The following is a 15,350-nucleotide window of genomic DNA, read 5'->3' as shown; positions in this document are numbered from 1 at the left end:
ATTGATGCTATATGAGGATGGCTAGTTGCTACTGCTTCTGTTTCACTGCTGGAGGCTATTCAGGCTGCTGAGGTTTCTGTCTTTCATTAGAGAAGCTGTTCCTGGTTGTAGAGTTTGGAACAGGAGTCTTCTTTATCAGGTTTGACTTTTAGTAGAGGACTTGGGCTTTGGGTTGGAGTACAGTGTAAACTGCTTTATTTTATAGACTATGATTAAGATAGCTTCTCTTTTCTTCTGGTACTATAAAGGGAGGCTAGTAAGTTACTTCAGACCAAAAAAGTGTTAACTTGACCTCTATGCTGAAAAGATGTTGGGGGGTGTTCAGGAGGAAATGGTCACTATTAAACTAAGCTGTTAAAGATAATAGTGGGATCTATGTGTATGGGCCAGTATAGTATCCTTGTGGTCCTCTCTGGCTGGCTAACAGCAACCAGACCTCAGAGTTTGAGGTAAGCTAAGTGGGGAAACTGTTTAGCTTGTGTCATGGAGGGGATCAGAGTAGGTTGACTGCTTACAGTAATGTTCCTCTCTAGTCTTGAAAACTGATCTCACAGCTGTTAATTGCTAGATGGTCTTGTTCAGAACTAAAAAGGCTGTGTTATTGTCAAGCTTTCCAAAAATGGAAGTAAAGGAATGTAAAAGTTGTGAGAAAATTGAGCAAAACTGTTGAGGTGACACCTCTAATGTGATTGTACTCATATTCTCCATTTACTGATGTAGACACATATAAGAAAGTCTGAAAAAAAAAAATAGAAATGCATCCTACTATTAGTTTTCTCTGGAGCTTTTTCAAGAATACCAAATTTCTAAGAGAGAGGCAGAAAACCTCCGAAGAAACCATTCAACTGCCACTAATGCAGTCCTTAAAACCATTAAAATTGCCAGTTATTGCAAAGACAGGTGGAAGAGTTAAAAAAGCAACACCACCAAGTGTGCCAAACATGGCCCATCTAGGGTTTCTGGAGCTCTAATATTTGTCTGTTGCCCTTTCTCGCTCCTTGAGTTAATCTATGCAATATGTTAATGCTTTTCTGAGGAGCGAGGTAGGTGACCTCCGCTTCTTTAAAAATGGCAGGGAGGACCTATCCTGGATGGAAAGCGATCTTCTTCTGTGGGTGACCCTCAGCAGGTGGAGAACTTTGTACACTGTCTGAGAAGAGGTAAGCGCTGGTGTTTGGGCTGGTTCCCAGCTGCTCAATGTTTCAGGTGGTGACTTCTGCCAGAGCAAAGCCTGACCAACCAGGATGATGATGCTACTCCACTGAGCAGTGCTATACAGCTGCGTGAGCAATGTTCTCCCTCCAATTATAGTTTTGGGCATCAGAAAGACACATTCTCACATGTATTCACGCAGGCCTTGCCGTGTAATACAGCAGCTCTTCAGGGAAGATTGTTTCAGTGATCTGGTGTTTTGTATTGCCTCCTGAGTGCTTTGAATCATCAGGTAATAAATAATTTGAACAAACAATAACACAAATATCAGAAATCTAAAGTCAAGTAGAGGCCAAGAAAAAGAAGCTGTGAATTTGTGCCACTTGTCTCTGGAAATAGGGAACATTAGGGACAGAGAGAAAACCATCCACGGAAATACTAGTTTACTCCAAGGAAATTTTTTGTGGATTTCAGCACATACAAACAAGAAGATGAAAATGAGTTTTGCTTCCATAGGCAGAACTTCTCTGTGCAGGGACAGGTTATTCTGAAAGGAGAGCAGAAATCTGACTAAATCGATACAATTATTTCCCAGTGCTTTTTTTTTTTTAAATACTATTCCTTTCACACAGTGGAATTGTTCAGTTCAGGTACAAACTGGTGCGGTTCAGGAACCGTATCAGCTAAATTTTTAACAAATATTACCACCTGCTGGGCAGAGAGTAGCAGTGCAGCTTCAAACCATTCCAGCAAGTAGTGAAGTTCTTCCCTGCCTGAGCAAGACAGTAGATCTCCTGGCTTGGAAACTTTTCTGATATTTCTATCAAAGACACGTCCGTTGGCTCGATCAGTCCAGTGAAACCTTCAGATTTACATCTTCGGGACAACTTAGTGCTGAGGGACCTTAATTTGTTTTGGTTTTAGGCTTGCATTTTCAGGCTTAGAAGACCTGCCTGTGCAGGATTTACACAAAAGGTGTTTTATCACTTATTTCTCAGTACATTTTGCTACTTAAAAACTTTTGCAAGTGCCTGGAGTGTTGAGCCAACAGCTGATCCTACAGCCTGCCTTGATCATCCCTCCCCTGAGCAGGGACAGCTGTGATCTCAACCTACTGCCCCACTAGACCTACTGGAGCTGACTGCTTGGGATGGAGTGGGAGGGTAAACTTCTGCCATGGGACACCTACCATCAGTTCAGCCAGCAGCTGCACGTGTTCAAGCTTAGTCATTGGTCAGGGCTGGTTAAAAACACACTAAAACTCAGTTCTTTTCATTCTCCTCCCTCTCCTAGGCTAGACTTGGGAAAAATATTATGTTTTTCAGGCTGCTTTAGTGACTGGGATGCAGAGATTGAGTATTCCTTTATGAATCTCTCAAAGGCTTTCAGGCCTCTTGTGGGTATCTGTTTTCTCAGTTGCTGGTTGGTGAAAAAGCAGGATTTGGGCATTTTGAGCGTTCCCTCCGTGAAGCAGAGCTGGCTGGCACTCATGGCTCTGCAGCTGCTATCAGTTTATAAATAATTATTTATTTTATGGTTAACTTCCCTAGCTTCTTGTATTGTGGCTTACTCTGGATTGGTCTAAGGCCAAGCCAAAAAGGTGGTGGGCAGAACAGCTGTCTTCTCTCTGGGACTAAAGGGAGTTGCTGAATGCTCTTTTTTTAGTAGTATTCATAATAATTGAGTCGGCTCAAAAGATGGACCTACAAGATCTGGCTGACCACAAGAGGCTGTGCTGGAACTCCTGGGGCAAATTGATGCCAGGATGCTCTGCGATATCTATTTTGAGAGAATAGCAGCAACCTACAGCTAAGAGAGGATAAGGAGCGAAAAGCAAGGCAAGATCTTCAGGGCAGTGGTCTCACAGTGTGTGTGGGTGTGTGTCTTTCTCTTGTTCTTTTGATTCTTGATTTGTCAAACATCAGGCCTTTGAACTCACTTGGATGCAACAGTGTCTGCAAGGAGACAGCATTTCCAATTCTAAATTTATCCCCCGATCGGAAAAGCTCCCATACTGTTTAGGGGTTTAGTTTGACTGCTGGCTCTGGCAGAGATAGGAGAGGGCAGCAAGAAACTGGTCAGGGCTCCAGCAGGTCAGGCAGCCCCTTACCTCCATGCTGCTCCAAGTACGTGGTTTCTGTCTTTCTTCAGAGCACTCTTCCTCCTGCAGTGATTTTGTGTGACTGCGTTGCCTGTGGTGACTGATGTTTGCCAACAGCTACACCACGATGATACAGACAGAAAGGATGGGATCGATCTTTCTTTCAAGGAACAGCGCCTCTAGCAAGAGTATTGAGCCTATTTCAGGACTATTAAATTTCTTCCTCTCTTTCCCGTCGATAGTGTTGGGTTTTTCTTAAATCATAGCTATTTTTGAAAGATATGTAGGAGGCTTTCCTGGCTTATGAGGATGCTAGCTGTGAAAGCAAATTTTAGAGTGCTTAAGAGCCTTGTTTTGCACAGTTTTATGAAGCCTCACAGGACTACTCAAACTCATGGGCTTTTCATGTTTAGGCAACACTAGAAACAGCTCCTGACCTAAACCGATACTTCATGGAGTAATCACATATATTTTTCCCTCCTTATCCTCACAAGATTGCCTTACCTGTCCTGAAGAGTCCAGACCACGCAGCCACCCCACCATGTGGGGCTCCTTCCCAGTATGCCCACCCAGCATCAAGTTGATTAGATTTGGCAACACAAATGGCTATAAACCCCCTCCAGGAGTAGAAGAGGTGTGACAGGCAGCAGAGCTGCCAAATTTGGGGGTTAACATCCAGGAGCCTTAAGGAGATATTCTATTTATGTAGTTTGGATCCAAGTAGGTGGATTTTGACTATTTCCATTGTGCTGGCTCCACTGTCCCCTGCAAAATAGCCAGGTGGTGTGACCCTACACTTGCCTGTCCCGCCTGTACCCAGCAGTGGTCTTCCACTCTTGTCCCTCGACAGCCTGGAGCAATCCCTCCTGGCCTGGTGGAGCAACCCCGCTCCCGAGTGCCCTCCTCTGTCACCAAATTATAAGATATTTTTCCACCTCTAGAGGACACTGTGGCCTGCCATATGCTCCCTCCTCTGCGATGCTCCAGAGGCAGCCGCTGTATTCAGCGGCTGCCTGGCAGAGGTGTCACAAGCAGGTGGTGGTCCCAGTCGTGCCTGGGTTGGGAAGGGTTTGAGTGGTCGTCCAGGTTTGAACTGCCCTGCCACCATCTGCTGAGCATTGAAGGCACTTGCCCATCTTTACCTGCTCTGTCCATTGTTCCACAAACCCATGAGGTCCTGCTGGCTTCTGAGGCTGGCTGGGACAGGGTGGGGAGTCACAAATGTGTGTTGTAGGTGTAGGAGGATGTTTTCTTGCTCTCAGAACACATCTGTCCAAAGGTCCTCTAGATTTTGTCTTTTAAGTCCACTGTGGGGATTTGCTTCATTTTGGGTCTCTGATTTTGATGTGACTGCTGTTCCTCCCACCCATGATAGCTGGTAGGCAGGGAGCTGCCAGGCTGAACAAAAGCCCAGGGAGGTCTTTTACTGTACTTTTTCTTTTATTGTGCTGTTTTTTTATGTTTTCTCGTCTGTTCACAGACCCTGCTGACTTAGACTTGTCCTTCACCCCCACCCCCTATCTAGTCATTCTTATTTTGCATGACAATAGTGGAACTTCTTAGAAATTTACTGAAAAGATACCTTTTGCTGGTCAAAGGAGTTATGGAGTACATTAGCAGGACAAATTTTAAGTAGTAGTGGTGATTGATCTGGAGGGAGTCGTTTTCCTGGAAGCAGACAGTTAAGAGCGTGACCATAAAGCAGCAATGCTGCTAGGGTGCTGGGGGAGATGTAACACAGCTCCAGGTTGTTTACACCATAGGTGTCCTGGAGCCACATCGCTCCTCCTTGCAAGCTCCTTCCAGATTGCACACAATGGCTTGTTTCGCCGGATGCCCCTAAAGCACTCGTTAGTGCCAACCTTTGATGTTCTGCACCAGGGTGCAACTGAGGAGGTCTCTCTGTCATGATGATAACCACCAGCCATGCCCTTTCAGCATGTATATAACTAATGTTAGATGCTCAGTACTAGCAAGGCTAGATGTTTTTAAGTCTTATGGTGCTCCTTGTAGGTGAAGAAATATCCTGGCTTTGAGAATCCAAAGGCTGGCAGAGCTAACAGTACAGTAAGGTTGTTTCTTTTTAATTGAGAAGCCAGGCCGTTTTGAAGGAGGAGTATTTCTGTTCCATACCGAAGTCCAGTCATGGTTTGTGCATCCATGGATGAACAAGAGCTGAGTTCTTCCTGCAAACTCTGTGGTTCCCATGAAGTGCATCTCCAGCTTTAAGTCAAATCAGAACTATTTCAGGGTTTTTCCAGAGTTTCACAGTGAGATCACAAATCTATTGGAACCTGTTACTGAAAGCAAAACCAGGCATGAGATACCAAAGAATGAATCATGATAGGACCCCAGATTGCTACTGAACTTTGGCTCTGCATGTGGCTGGTGGTAAACTCTTAGTTGCAGAGCAGGAAAGCAGATGTGGCATGAGGGGAATGATATATTTTCCATTCAAATAAGGATGAAAATTTTCCTAAAATTATCTAGCTTTGATTTTTTTTTTTGAGAGACACACAAACTGAGGATGGGGAATGGAAAGCAGTGGCTTCCTGTGTAAAAGAGCTTTTTTTAATTGCTGAAATCAGGCATGTCCTTGGTTTCCAAGCAAGCAGTGAGGCACAACAGTATAAAAACTGTGCAAGTGCTAAACCTGAGCACAAGCCAACAGTGATGAAGGCAGAAGCTGATGATACTGTTACTGCTTTGATATCACAGAAACCATCTGCGGAAGTCCTATGGCACAGGAAAAGATGGCGTCCCCATTACCTACCAAATGCAGGTCCTCAGGTGGCTTAACTTGCAATCGTAGGCATACCTGATTTTCCAATGCTACTTTGCTACCCTGTGCCTGTGATCTGCCCCCCCAGCCAGGGAGGTGGACGTGGTATGGCTGTAGCAGCCTTGGTGAGTGATGCAGGCACTGGCCTTTCCCACAAACGCTTTTCTCCTCAGCTCCCAGGACATCTGCCAGCCCTGGAGAGTCTTGAAACAATGCGGGTTTCCTGGCCCTCTCTGTGGTTTTTCCTCCTATAGGAAAATATATGCTAGAATATCTGCACTCTTTTCCAGTTGCTTTGTCCTGTTGTTAGCACGTGTGCGTTATGTCTGCAAGGGAGCCTGTGACGGTGGAAATAAGACGATTTAGAAGGAGATACATAGGGACAAGCTATCTCGCTCCAGAGATGGAGGGAGGTTTCTGCATGGCAGAGTTACCCTCACGTGAATTGGGCAGGTTTCTCTCCGCAGTGGGTCTCTTCAGGATCTTTTAACTTTCTTCCCTCACCAGCCTCTGCACTGGTACCATACTCCATCCGATACCACTTGTAGCCTGAACTGCTGCAGACCGTTACCTTCCAACCAAATCTTCTCCCGAGCTCAATAACTTACTTGACGAAACCGTATCTGCCAGATAGACATCTGTTTTGAAAATGATACTGGCAGAGCTATTGCTTTGCTTGTTAGCCTGTGCCCACCATGGCGTACCCTGTGTCGGCCTGAATCACTGCAATGGGTAACTTTTCTACTGCTGTTTGACACGGGGTTTTTTTAGACCATTTTCCTCATGTAAGGACACATATATTCCATAATCTAGCTACTCTTTACTGAAGTAAACAAATCAAATGCTTTAAATGCCACTATAAGGCAGCTTCTGCAGCTGCTGAATCACACTTGTGGGCTGGGTTTTTTTAAACTTTTTTCAGTAGGGTTTTTCAGTGTTCTTTTTACAAATGTAAACCAGGACTGAACAAAATATTTCAGTATTTGATCTTGCTAAAACTGTGTACAGAGTTAAAATGATGATAGGCTGTTTTTTAATTTAAAAAAAAAAACCATGGTTTATGAATGGTAACATTTAGCATTCTTTCTTAATATGGTTCCTTCCGCTACCTCAAATATACTGACTAAATACTTTCCCCTAAAACGTTACTGTCTGAGGTTTGATTAAAGCTGTGAAGAATGTGTGTGAAAATGGTTCTGGTAAGCGATTGTTCATGGGAGCTGGGAATTATCACTGTTTACATTTTTTTTAAATTTCCCTGAAGGGTTTGATGTGCACTATGAAGAACTTGATTTTCTACAGGAGCCAGCTGAGTCAAGCGGCTGCAGGGAGGAGGAGGAGGGGGGCAGGCTGGAGTTTTAGGGCAGGTTTCTCTAAAATTGCAAGAAGGAATATTTTTAAAGGCAGACAAGTCCCCGTGCTGGTGCTCCCCAACACGAACAGATGGAGGTTAAAACCCAACCACGCTGTTTCTTTGCGGCTGCTGTCTCGCTGGGCATCCTCTGGCTGGCGTTTGATGGACTGGGAAGAAGCAGGATTTCACGTTCACTGCTACAAGCTCATTCATTTGGTAACACTATCTGTGATCCTCTTTGAAATCCCCAAAGCAACTGCTAATAGCTGGGTCCCAGGAAAAGCGATATGGCAGGACCAGCCCGCGGGGAGGCCAGTTGCCTAGCGTCGTGCACGGTGTTGTGAAACAGTTGGTCGAGCCGTCGGACGTGCTCAGCTAACCGAGTTAAGTAATCGCACAGCCCTGCAGAGAATATTAGTGAGGAATTTCCACATTGCAGCTCTTGATATTCCCGCCTCGCAGCCATGTTACCACAAATACAAGGCTTTGGCTGAGCAGGCAGTAATTTGATATTAAATGAGGTTCTTATTAAGCAGATGCAGTGAAACAGGGCAGAGTTTTATGTTGCATTAGTCAACTAAATGCTTTTTATTAGCATTCATTAGGATGAGGGATAACTGAGTGCAGAGTATTCTTTAGCCAAAGCTTGACCCTTCAGAGGGAGGGTAATTAAGCAGCTAAGAGCTGGGAATAGGAGCTGGGCCACACACGGCAAACACATAGCAACTCGCTCTCTCCTTCTTCTGGGAACCGCCTCTGCAAAAGAGGTCGTGAGGAAACTTGGGAGATGGTCTGCTCTTCCTGGGGATGAAAATCCTCCTTGTCTCATTCTCCAGGTGTTAATTTGACAAATCACAAAGGCCTCTTGGAAAGTAAACCATTTGCACAGGCACACATTGCTCTTTCTTTCGAACTGAGCGTATTGGGCTGTCAGCCATGGAAATAATGCTCTTTTTTTTTGGGTCATGGAGCTTCTTAGGAAAAGTGGTATAAAAGGAGATAAAAGCTGTGACTGTTAGTCCTGGCCTGTTAACAAATGTGTGCAAATGTATGTGTTTGTCAAAGTTGGCTCCGTCACGGTGGCAATGACTGGATTGGGAGCTTTCCCACTGGGATGCCCCTGCTCCATCAGAGAAATGGAGCTAAGCTTGTGCAAAAGCCACACAGAAATGCCTCTCTGTCAGTCGAGGCTGGTTTTTGTAACAGTGGGCTATGGACTGTGTTATCCAGCTCGCTTTTGTCCTGTTTAGGATTCTCTGCATTAAGCTTTGCCTCCATTTCTCCTTAGCCTGTGTGCTACAACCAAGGAATTGTTCCGCCTCCTCCCTGCACACTTTTATCCTTCGTTATTAGATGCCCTAGGCCCTTTACCCATGAGATGTTTTATGAATTTATGTCAAGATGGGTGTTTTTTTGTCTTGGTTTTCTATCATCTGGCAGAGTTCAGTAAAAAGGAGAGTGATAATTTTATGAGAATTCCTAATGCTTTTTGTGCATGTGAATTTGTGGTGGGTGGCTTGTGTTTTGTTTGCAGCAAACTGAGAACTCGTGCCCTCTGGCCTGGACTTGCTGTGGTCCTCTTGAACTTGAAAACATCCCCAAAGCCCAATTGTTTTGAAGAGATTAGAATTCAGCCAATGCTGAGGCCTTGGCAAAGCTCCCCTCCTAAATAAACGTGGTGATAAGTGAACATCGTAAGTTCGTGTGAGCTCTGATGAAGATTCAGTGGTACATAGTGGTGGTAGCCATCTGTCTAGACCATTCCCTAGCTCTGTGAAGCCAGTCCACAAGTGGACAATGAGGATCTTCTGCTTCTCCAAACCTGAAGCATGAGTTCTACCTGTCAAGTGAGACTAGGAATCCAGGTCAGGGACCCGGATATATTCCTCCTTTATAAAAAAAGAAGGATGAAGGTTTTGATTAAGCCAGGGCACAAGCACAGCCCTGCACTAACAAGCCATCAGGTCTGCCTGTAATGTTGGTCCTTGCAACAGCAACCACAAGGCAGCAGTCATTGTGGGGGAGGAGAGGAGAAAGAGGGAAGAAATCATTCTGCAGAGGTGCTGTTCTGGTTGGAGCTGGAGGAGCCTATTCTTTTCCCCAGCTATGGGAAAGGAAATGTCTTGATTTAGAAGATGAAAGAGAACTGCACCTGCAGCAGAGATGTGACAAGAGTTGCGTGGGATCGAAACAAAAGAAACTCCTCAACAACCTTGGATTGGCATCTAAAAGTGGCCCTGGGCTCTATTTTGCACTCCTGTTGCTCCTTGCATTTGCCAGGACCTGGCAGAGGTAGCTGCCTGCGTCCTGCCAGCCAGCCTGAACCTGGAGGTAGACCTTCCCCCAAAAGAGGGAAGCAAGCTGGAGTTGGAATGAATGAATTGGGTCTCTGCTCACCGTAAAGCCTTCCTGAAAACAAACAAACAAACAAAAACCTGTAAAACAAAAAGGGGGAATTATGGCTATCACCCAGCTGGCTTGTAATTATCTAATTAAGGTTTAGGCCCTGCCTACAAAAGGCGGGCCATTTCCTCCTGGCTGCGGAAAATGCAACAACATCCTTGGAGCTGCAGCCTAGGCTGGTGAGCAACAGACCACAACTCTTTGAGTGCGACCATCCAGCCAGTTCTTTATCCACTGAATGGTCCATCTGTCAAATCCGTGTCTCTCCATTTTAGAGACAAGGATGTCATGTGGGACAGTGTCAAACGTCTTACGCAAGTCCAGGAAAATGACATCCGTTGCTTTATCCATTTCAACCAGTGCTGTAGCTTTGTCATAGAAGGCCACTAAATTAGTCAGGCACGACTTGCCCCTAGTGAAGCCATGTTGGCTGTCACCAACCACTTGATTATTTTTTGTGTGCCTTAGTACAACTACCTGGAGAATCTGTTCCATGATTTTACTTGGCACAGAGGTAAGGCTGACTGGTCTGTAGTTTCCTGGGTTGTCCTTGGTCCCTTTTTTAAAGAAGGGGGTTATGTTGGCCCTTTTCCAATCTGTAGGAACCTCACCAGACTGCCAGGACCTCTCAAATATGACGGCTAGTGGCCTAGCAACTTCAGCCGCCCGTTCCTTCAGGACCCATGGATGTATCTCATCAGGTCCCATGGACTTGTGCACCTTCAGGTTCTCTAGGTGTTCCTGGACCTGATCTGCTCCTACCCTGGGTGGTTCTTCACTCTCCCAGACCCAGCCAACATACTCTGTGATTTGGGTGGTGTGGTTCGAGTGGTTGCCAGTGAAGACTGAGGCAAAAAAGTTGTTGAATATTTCAGCCTTCTCCACATCCTCAGTAACCAGGTCACCTGTATCCTTCTGGAGAGGCCCCACATTCTCTCTCGTTTTTCTTTTTTCTCTCACATACCTATAAAATCCTTTTCTGTTATTTCTAATATCGCTGGCCAGATTTGACTCTGTCAGGGCCTTAGCTTTTCTAACCTGGTCTTTGAGTACACGACCGACTTCCTTGTAACCATCCCAGGTTACCAGTCCCTGCTTCTATGCTTTGTGATTCCCCTTTTGTATTTGATTTTAGCCAGGAGTTCTTTGTTTATCCATGTAGGTCTCCTGGTGGTTTTGCCTGATTTCTTCCTTTTAGGGATGCAATGCCTTTGAACTTGGAGGAGATGATCCTTTGAAAGTCAACCAGCAATCTTGGGCTCCCACTCCTTCCAGGGCTTTATCCCGTGGCACACTACCAAGGAGGTTCCTGAAGCGGTGAAAGTCAGCTCTTCTGAAATCGAGGGTTTCAAGCTTCCTGAGCTTCCCCCTCTTAGCTGCCCTTAGGATCTCAAACTCCACCATTTCATGGTCACTGCAGCCAAGGCTATCCACAAGTTCAACATTACCTACCAGCCCTTCCCTATTGACGAGAACGAGGTCTAACATGGCACCTCTCCTCATTGGTTCCTCTATCACTTGGATAAGGAAGTTATCATTAATGCATTCCAGGAATCCCCCGGATTGCTTGTTCCCCGCCGTGTTGTTTTTCCAACTGATGTCGGAGTGGTTAGAATCCCCCATGAGGACCAGGGGTTGTGAACGAGCAGCAACTCCTATCTGCCTATGTAGGGCATCATCCACTTGGTCCTGATTTTTTTTCTGTTCTAGTTCGCTAATGAAAATAAAACATAACGATATTCACAGGGACAGCTTGGAGCATGTGTGAAGATCTAAGGTAGACGTGAGAGGGGCAATGAACTAAGCTGAAGCACAAGAAAACTAAATCTTTAGGGGTAAATTATTAAAACCATGCAGTTTGCTGGCTGCAAGGGTTTTCTTGGATTGAGGTAGTCTTTCAATTTTGGCAGATGTAAGGAGCAGTCCTTTTTATTCCTGTTCAGCACTTGTTCTTCCAGCAAGCCCTGACTTTATGTAAAGTCTCCTGGTACCATTGTTAGCAGCCGTCTTTGCTTTATTAATTTAATCCAACACAAGAGTTTTTCTATTGGATATTCCTGTTTGAGCTGTGTTGCTTGGCTTCTTGTTGGTGACAGGTGGTCAGTTTTCAATTTGGTCAATATAACTGCCACAATCGAAGCAGATACTTGAAGCCACTGAGCCTTTCGAAAGGGAAAGGAGCAGAACAGTGGGAGATGAACCAGGAAGGACAATATTGGAAGGAAAAAAAAAATAAAAGAAAAAAGGAAAATATTTTTTCTTTATCAGGCCATGGAGCTTTTGTAGGTAATGAGTATTCCTATGAAACCTGGTCATATGGTTGTGATCTTACAGTTAGGTAAGCGAGGAACATTTCAATGCAATGTTTGTGTGTATCTCTATGAAGCTTTAGGTAGATTGCTTGATTGCATCTGCCTGAGGCCTCTGATTCCCTGTTATCCTCATGTTCATTGCTTATAAAAGGCATTGATCTCACAGTATCCATGGGCAGAGCATTTTCAAGTGTTATCATAGCTAATGGCACACAGCAGAAACATATTTGGAATGCCTGATGGGCATGATTCTCATTGTAAGCTTGTGTGACATATTTCATTTAGACCAGAGCTGCAAGACTCTCTATCAAGCTCTAAAACAAATAAATAAACAATTAAAATTTTAAAATACTGTCTTAAAATGTCTCTACTGGCATGAATACCCTAGAGTGAGAGGTTAGTTTGTTTTTCCCAGTTATCCATGCCAATGAATATTTGACTTCTGAAAGTTCATGGAGAGTGAGCACCAAAGGGTCAGGAGCACATCTGAACAGAATAGTTATCCATGGAAATAAGTTTGTGGTATTTGCCAGCTCCTGCAAAAAAGAAAAAAAACAGATGTCTTGAATTCATTACTAATTTGCTTTTTAATATTTCTCTTTCTGCATGTGACTTCCCCACTGCCTTTCTCCTTGGTACCACTCCTAGAAGTTTATTCTCTTCTATGACAGTGGTACTGAAATATTGAGGTGGCAAAGCTGGACGACCCTTGGTTTTCCACTTTCAAGTGCTCTCTGTGGGTAGTGAACACCACAAGCTACACTGTTTTGATAGCTGCTAGGTCACATTACCTGTCTATCCCCTGGCATTGTAGTAGTAACCTGGCAGGTCAGCTATTTCAATGATGTTTCCCTTCGCTACCTGGCACCAGCCATACAGCATTTTTATATACTGAATTATTTATGGACTCATAATTATTTAGCATCAATATGTCAACGTTACAATGCCCCTGTTGGCCATAAAGGAGCAAAATCTTTCTTTAATTAAAATTACATGGTCCGTGTCAACTTTCCTTGGACCCAACCTTTTAAAACTGAGTTGGGAGTTTGAATTCCAAACTAAATACCTGTGTTTTAAGCAAAGACTAAATACAGAGCTTTCTTTCAGTGAGACTGGTCTTGGAAGCCAATAATTTTATGTGTTTTAGGGAGGTTTATGTTATACTGGGGAGTTTACAATGGACTTCATTGAACTGTAGACCACAGTGGCAGTATTTTTTTTATAAGCAGCTTCTAATAAGGGGAAGCAGTGTATAATTCAGACTGTCAGTGTTCCTGTCTAAAGACAAAAGCTTAAGATGCCTCAATGATGGTTTGGAAAACTACTGAATCTTGAGAGCAAGCTGGTAGTGAAGGTAGTAGGCTAGTTTGTTTTAAATAATGCACAGCTGTCCTTTTTGAAAAAATATTGCATCATTCGGCATTGTAGAAATACACTGAACCACCATATAATTTAATTACATGACCACCCTGCAAGTTCCATGAGCCAAACTCAATCCTGGCGTAAGCGGGTGCAACTCCCTCTGGGAATTGCACCCGCTTAGGCCAAAGCTAAATTTGATCCAGTGTTTTCTTTCTCTTCTCCCTGTGAGCTTGAAGGTATGGAGATCCACTTCATACTATGCAGTACTCAGAGCTATTAGCTTTCTCCACACACAGAGCATCTCTAGGCTTGATGCTGAACTTACTTTTGTTGTAGTTTTCAGGAGAAAAACAAACAAATTTCTCTTGAAAGCAGTATACAAAGATAGTTGTTAAGTATTTAAGGTTATCATAATCAGAAAGCAAACGCCATCACGCTGAGTCACATCTGCCATGGAAACAGCATCCAGTAGAGACAGCAATGGCCCTTTGTAGAGAGGAACCAGAACAGATCATCTATTATATGTTTAACAAGACTGTTCACTTGACGACATGCCAGTGATACGTAGCTTTCCATCTGATGATTAGAGAAGTCATTAAATCTGTGTTTATTTAGTATCTTTGCTTTATTTGAGATGTGAGGATACCACTCTCACTTGAAACTAGCCTTTACTTCTTCAGCAGTCTCCTTTGACAGAAAAAAAAATTCTCTAAGAAATTCCCGTGTGTTATGTGCATGCAGCTCCCTCAGTCATTTTTGTATTTTTTTTTCTATCTTGTGATGCCTGCAGGTTGACTTAATATTTAAGATTCCTCTTAAAGAAATTTAGAGGACTTCTTTCCACATAGAGGAAAAGACATCTCAGAATGAATGAGAATAATAAAATCTTTGGGAGATGGGTCTGCTAAAGGGGAATGCTTTTATCAGCTTTCTTTTAAATTAAGAACCTCTATCTACCTCAGGTTAACTTAGCTAAGCTTTCTGTATCTATGTGAATGTGTGCAATCCCACAGAGGCCAGAGTTGGCAGGGAGCTGTGTAGAAGGTGCAAGTAAGTTGAAAGTTTCAGTCTTGCAGGACATCTTGGATAGCTTTGGCTCACTCTAATCAGTCACAGTGAGATAGCATGTGTATGCCAGGCAGAAGGACATAACCCTGACTTTCTGATTTCCAGAATTTTATTGTAAACACTTGACTGAGATGAAAGTCCAGCAAGACTTTATATGTGATGTCTTCTGAGAACAACAGCTAATGGCAGGAGAAGCCTCGTTCTTTCCAAACACTGAGAAACAAGAATTGCTGCTGAGTACAGAGGCAACGAAAGGCAAAAAACACATCAAACAAGTACCCAAAGTTCATAAAATAGGCACGTAGTCGTGACCTTCCTACAGTTACATAGACATGTGCACGCACACATCAGCCCTTAGCTTCAATGGGAGTTGTTCACATGTGTCTGGACAGATCTTGTCCCTAAGTTGATTTATGTCCAAAGGAAACTTGGGCTTTGATTCAGGTTCAAATCAGGTTCAGCATGGAAAATCCTGAACTTGGAGCTGGACCCTAAAGCAGCCCTTCAAAGAGGCAAACAAACAGACCAGACCAGCTTTTCTCCCTAGCTAGAGCTCTCCAGCTTCATGCTTGGGTGTAGCACATCCCTCTGCCTCCCTCCTAACTGATACGCAATTATTTTTCCAGGGATCTTTATTCCACCCAGGAGAATACAGTGCAGGCACTTGGCTAGTGATAGTGCCTTGGAGCTCAGCCACTTGGGGCAAGTGTGAGACTCTGCATGGAGGGAAAAGGAGAAACAGCAAGTGACAGAGAGACTCTTTTGCTGCAAGAGCCTGGGAGACTCATCCCAGAGGCTCCCAGCGGTTTAAATCTC

The sequence above is a fragment of the Tauraco erythrolophus genome, chromosome 2, assembly GCF_009769465.1.
Source record: "Tauraco erythrolophus isolate bTauEry1 chromosome 2, bTauEry1.pri, whole genome shotgun sequence".
Classification (NCBI taxonomy): Eukaryota; Metazoa; Chordata; class Aves; order Musophagiformes; family Musophagidae; genus Tauraco; species Tauraco erythrolophus.
Note: the sequence above shows the minus strand (reverse complement) of the source record.